Source organism: Indicator indicator (genome assembly GCF_027791375.1).
Source record: "Indicator indicator isolate 239-I01 chromosome W unlocalized genomic scaffold, UM_Iind_1.1 iindW_random_scaffold_73, whole genome shotgun sequence".
NCBI lineage: Eukaryota > Metazoa > Chordata > Aves > Piciformes > Indicatoridae > Indicator > Indicator indicator.
Genome location: NW_026539067.1, coordinates 80,785 through 86,454, shown reverse-complemented (window position 1 = coordinate 86,454; position 5,670 = coordinate 80,785).

Here is a 5,670-nt window from a genome sequence, read left to right as displayed (position 1 = left end):
CTTGTTACTCTTCAGGACGCTCTGTTCTTGAGCTTGGAGGAAATGGTGCTTGAGTATTAACCAACTATCTTGGTCCCCCCTACCTTCTAGTGTCCTTTCTCCAAGCAGTTCCTTGAAGAGGCCAAAATTAGCCCTTCTGAAGTCCAGGGTTATGATTCTGCTTGTTGCTTTGGGCTTACTGCACATGATCCTGAACTATACCATCTCATGGCCACTACAGTCAAGGCTGCCTCCAACCTTCACATCCTCAGCTAGGCCCTCTGTGTTTGTCAGTACAAGATTTGAAACACATGCACATTTTTTGATCCTCTGAGTATCGCACAGCCCCCTCTGTCCATCCAATATCCCTGCCCAGTTCCCAGGCCTTCTTACCTGCTTCACAGGTTTCTACTCAATGGCTAGTCTACCTTGAAGTTTGCTAAGGAATTACACATGCACATACCCATGCACACAAGATTTGGGGAAGATACACATTCTGTTCACACAGGCTCTGACTTGCAGTCCTTCTCCAACTGCTGGTACTGAACCCCTTACTCATCTCACTCATGCTGATCCTTCATAGTAGGTGGTTTTCAGGACGTACATCCACACTCACTGTTCTCACCACTGTGGCTGGAGATTAAAGACCCCCACTCACTCTAATAGCTGGTCCTGAGATATTCACTTGCTCCAGTAGCTGGTACCACAGGCCAGGGGTGTCTACACCATGGTCTGACTCCAGTAGCTGGCACCCAGTCCACTCACACTATTTGCCAAGGTAGTTGGCATCCCAGGCAAAAAGTCTATAGGATCCTCCTTAGATCCAGAAAGCTATGGCCCCTCAAATACTGATGCTAGGACCATGTCTCAGTCCAGAGGGAGAGAGAGAGACTTAGTTCTTTTTTGAACATTCCTGTGTTGTGAAATTAAAGGCACAAACGAGGACAAATATCAAAAGCAAGGCTATTTATTAACAGAATAAAGTTGATGGAACAGAAGAAGGGAGAGAGAGAGGAAGAGAAAATGGAGAGCAGGAAAGAAATTATATTACCACCCCCCCCAGCCCCAAGACAATTTGGGTCTGAGGAAGGGTGCTGCTGCTTTGGCTTGGAGGAAATGTCATCCTTGTTGACTTGTGCTGGCTCCCTGGAGGAGGGGAGGGAGACATCCCTAAGTCCAAGTCCTTCTCTTAGCAGCCTCCAACATGTAGTGTCGTGATGGTTTTAAGGCTATAACTTTAATTTTTTCTCACAGAGAGTGAGCAGAAAGGTAAAAGAATGTAAATAAATCACAATTGTGTGTAAGAAAGCAAAATAATGATTATTCTAAACACTTCCATTGGAGAGATAGAGTCAGGACTCAAAACAAGGTAAGGGCAGTTTCTCTCAGTCTGTCTGTTTTGCGTTTCTCTTCTGCAGATAACATACTGCCATACTGACCTTGAAAAGCTAAGTTTAACAAACCTCTCTGCTTCTTGTCTTTCTTCCTTTTGCCAGGGGGGTCTGGGGAAAGGGCGGGGGGGGAAAGAAGCAGGGCCCCTCTGGAGACCAGGGGTCTTTGTTGTGTTTTTCTGTTAATTGTACATATTTGTAAATGTTGTGAATAGTGTCTATTTGTACATATTCATTGCATTTCATTATAGATTGTAGTTTTGCCTGTAAATACAGCTTCATTTGCTTCCAAACTGAGTTAGCCTGGTTATTGTTAATGTGGGAGGGTAATTCCAGCTCCCCACACCACAACAATTAATATTTTGGTGCTCCAACATGAGGCAATTGCTTGTATGATTTATTTCTGCTCAGATTAGGAAGCAAAATGAAGCTGCTTTGGATCCTGTGGCATGTTATATATTCTGTTATGACTGTGGTAATTTATAAATGGGCTGTTTCTGCTATGATAGATAAAATTGCAAGATATGTGGCATATAAACTCTTTCTTTGGTGTAAAGACAAGTTACAGAAAGTTGTTGAGTATTGTTTTGAGTTTATTGGAGTAGGGAGTTATGGTAATTCGACTGTAAATCTGCTAGCAGAAGCATTTGAATTTGCTATTCCTATTGCAGAAGGTTATGTGAACAAATGGAAGCCTAAAATTATTTATATGCTATACTAGAATGTGCTGTTTGCGGTAATAATTATATGCCTGCTGATAGTACTGTGTCAAGAGAGACATGGAGGTATGTATTCTAGCAGGCTGCGCAGATGCAAAAGAAAACAGAGACGAGCTCAGAGAGATCCAGAAATTGGTTCGGATTCAGATTACAGCATACAGGAGCTGACAATCAAATGCAGACAGGCAAGAACGGCTCTGAATGCCGATAGCGGCAGTTTTGGCTCTGAGCCAGTAGCTGCAGGAACTCTGCCAGGGCCTGAGATGGCTACCGTGGTTACACAGGCAGCCGCCATAAACAAGGCACAGTGTCTTCCTCCCTCTGCTGCCGAAATGGAAGCAGCAGTGGCTACAGGGTCTCAAAGAGTACTTGCTGCCTCTGCACAGAATCTCTTTGTTTCTGCTGACTCTGCTGTGAATGTGAAAGCTAAACCAGTGAATTTAACTGCTGCTTTAACCAGAAAGTGCAAGGGAGCCACAGGAGCGACAGGTGTCTTCAGTAAAGATGTCTTTACTCTTCTCCATGAGTTCTTCTTTTCTTCTTACATCGGGCAAAACTTAGGGCATGGAGATAAGGTTCCTGGACTGCTGATTCCAGGTTGCATAGTGATGTCTTTTTCTCTCTGTGTTTTTCTCTCTGTCTGAGCTGCTAAGACTCAGTGTCTTTTATTCAGTTAATCCCAGCTCCCCCTGGCCCATCAGACAGGTCGTTCACAGCAATCTTATCTATTTGTTGGACATTCCAGAGGGCAGTTTCACCATACCCTTCCTGAGCAGATGTTGTCTGGGCAGGAGCAAAGGTGATTTTATCTTTGTTGATTCACATCAAGAGAAACAAGATTTAGTCTCTTACAGACCCCCACTTGCTCCAGTAGCTGATACCACAGGTTGCAGGGCACCGACTTCAGTATCACAGGATGTTAAGGGTTGGAAGGGACCTCTGGAGATCATAGAATCATATAATCATAGAATCAACCAGGTTGGAAGAGACCTCCAAGATCATCCAGTCCAACTGATCACCCAGCCCTAAGCAATCAACTAGACCATGGCACTAAGTGCCTCATCCAGTCTCCTCTTGAACGTCTCCAGTGATGGCGACTCCACCACCTCCCTGGGCAGCCCATTCCAATGGGCAATCACCCTCTCTGTGAAGAACTTCCTCCTAAGATCTTCAAGTCCACCCCCCCACCCCCCCCACCCCCCCCCACTAGAGCAGGACCATCGAATCTAGCACAGAAGCTGGCACCAAATTCCACTCACACAAAGGTCTCACCAGTAGCTGGCACTTAGTCCTTACATGGGATTAGCCTCTTCTATACTCTTCTGTCTACTTCTCTTTTGTTCCTGATTGTTCCTCCTTTCCTCTGCATGTCATTTCATGGATCTGTAGATTCCTGCACCCCTTCCTACCCCAGTGTCTGGGATCCTCTCTATTTTACAAACTTATCAGTTGAAAAGTCTGGGTAGTTCTGGGAAGTCGTGCCTGTGGTTTCTTGATAGGCTATCAATCAGTGTGACTAGCATGGTTTGTTTCTTGTCATTGTCTCCATACTTGTTTTGTCAGGTCTCTGTATAGTTTCTTTTTGTTTTCCCCCTTTTTTCTCAGTTTCCCAACTGAGAAGATCCAAAATCAGAAAACCTTGCTAGAATAAACGTTTTCACACTCTCACATGCCCTCACCAATTCCTGCACCCAACAAGTAAATATTGTAAATGCTGTCTATTTTGTACATATTCATTGCATTCCATTGTAGATTGTAGTTTTGCTTGTGAATACAGCGTTCATTTGCTTCCAACTGAGCTGGTCTGGCGAATTTAATGTGTGTGTGGGGGAATCTTTCAACCCACCACAGGCTATCATCACCTCCCTTATCATTTGTTGTCAAATTTCTGCCCCTGGTATGTTCTTCTTTATGGCTTTCTCCTTTTCTTATTATCCCTTTTTGCACTGGAAAAAATTCATTGACCTGACACCTTTAAAGGAGCAGACATTCCCTTCCACATAACCTTATATAACTAATATTAGAATTTTTTTTCCCTGTTTGGTAAAATCTAAAGGTCTGTGTTGATTATGTATCACAGAAAATCACAAAAACACTCAGGTTGGAAAAGACCCTCAGGATCATCAAGTCCAACTGATAGCCCTACTCTACAAAGTTCACCCCTGTGATGGTTTGAAACTGTCTTTTTAATTTTTCCTTGCAAAGTTCAAGCAGAGAAAGTTAAAGAATATAAATAAGTCACTATTGGGTGTAAGAAAGCAAAATAATGATCGCTCTAAACACTTCCATTGGATAGATAGAAATGTTTAAGAACTATTACTCAAAACAAAGTGGGGCACTCTGCATTCTGCAGTCAGGGCAGCTTGCTGGGGTGTCTGGCTGCTGTTTCTTCTTCTCTTCTGGCTGAAGATAACACACTGACCTTGGCGAGCTAAGTTAACAACTTCTCTGCTTTAGCTAACTCTGCTTTCTGCCAGGGGGGTCTGGGGGAGGCAGGCCCCTGGGAGAGAGGCCCCTTGGGAAAGGTCCCCTTTGGGGGGAAGCAAAGGGAACTTGATTGTGCTTTTCTGTTGATTGTATATATTTGTAAATGTTGTGAATTTTGTATATTAGTACATATTCATTGCATTTCATCAGATTGTAGATTTTTCTTGTAAATACAGCTTTCATTTGCTTCCAGACTGAGCTAGCCTGGTTATTGTTGGGGGGGGGGGGGGGGGAATTTCATCTCACACTGACACAACCCCTAAACCATATCCCCAAGCACCACATCCAAACAACCTTTAAACACATCCAGAGTTGGTGACTCAACCACCTCCCTGGGCAGCCCATTCCAATGCCTGACCACTCTTTCTGTGAAAAATTTTTTCCTAATGTCCAGTCTAAACCTACCCAGTCATAGCTTGAGGACATTCCCTCTTAATTACCTGTGAGAAGAGACCAGCACCAGCCTCTCTACAGCATCCTTTCAGGTAGTTGTAGAGAGCAATGAGGTCTCCCTTCAGCCTCCTATTTTCCAAACTAAACAGCACCAGCTCCCTCAGTTGCTCCTCATAAGATTTATTCTCCAGGCTCTTCACCAGCTTCGTTGCCCTCCTCTGCACTCGCTCCAGCACCTCCACATCTCTCCTGTATTGAGGTGCCCAAAACTGGACACAATACTCAAGGTGTGGCCTCACCAAAGCTGATTACAAGGGGACAATCACCTCCCTGCTCCTGCTGGACACAGCATTTCTGATACAAGCCAGCATGCCATTGGTTTTCTTGGCCACTTGGACACACTGTTTGCTCACATTCAGTTGCCCGTCGATTAGCATCCCCAGGTCCCTTTCAGCCAGACAGCTTTCCAGACACACTTTGCCAAGCCTGTAGCGTTGCTTGGGGTTGTTGCGACCCAAGTGCAGGACCTGGCAGTTGGTCGTGTTGAAGCTCATTCCCATAACGTTGGCCCATCGATCCAATCTATCCAAGTCCCTCTGTAGAGCCTCCCTACCCTCATGAAGATCAGCACTCCCACCTAACTTGGTGCCATCTGTGAACTTACTGATGACACACTCTATGTCTTCATCAAGGTCATCAAT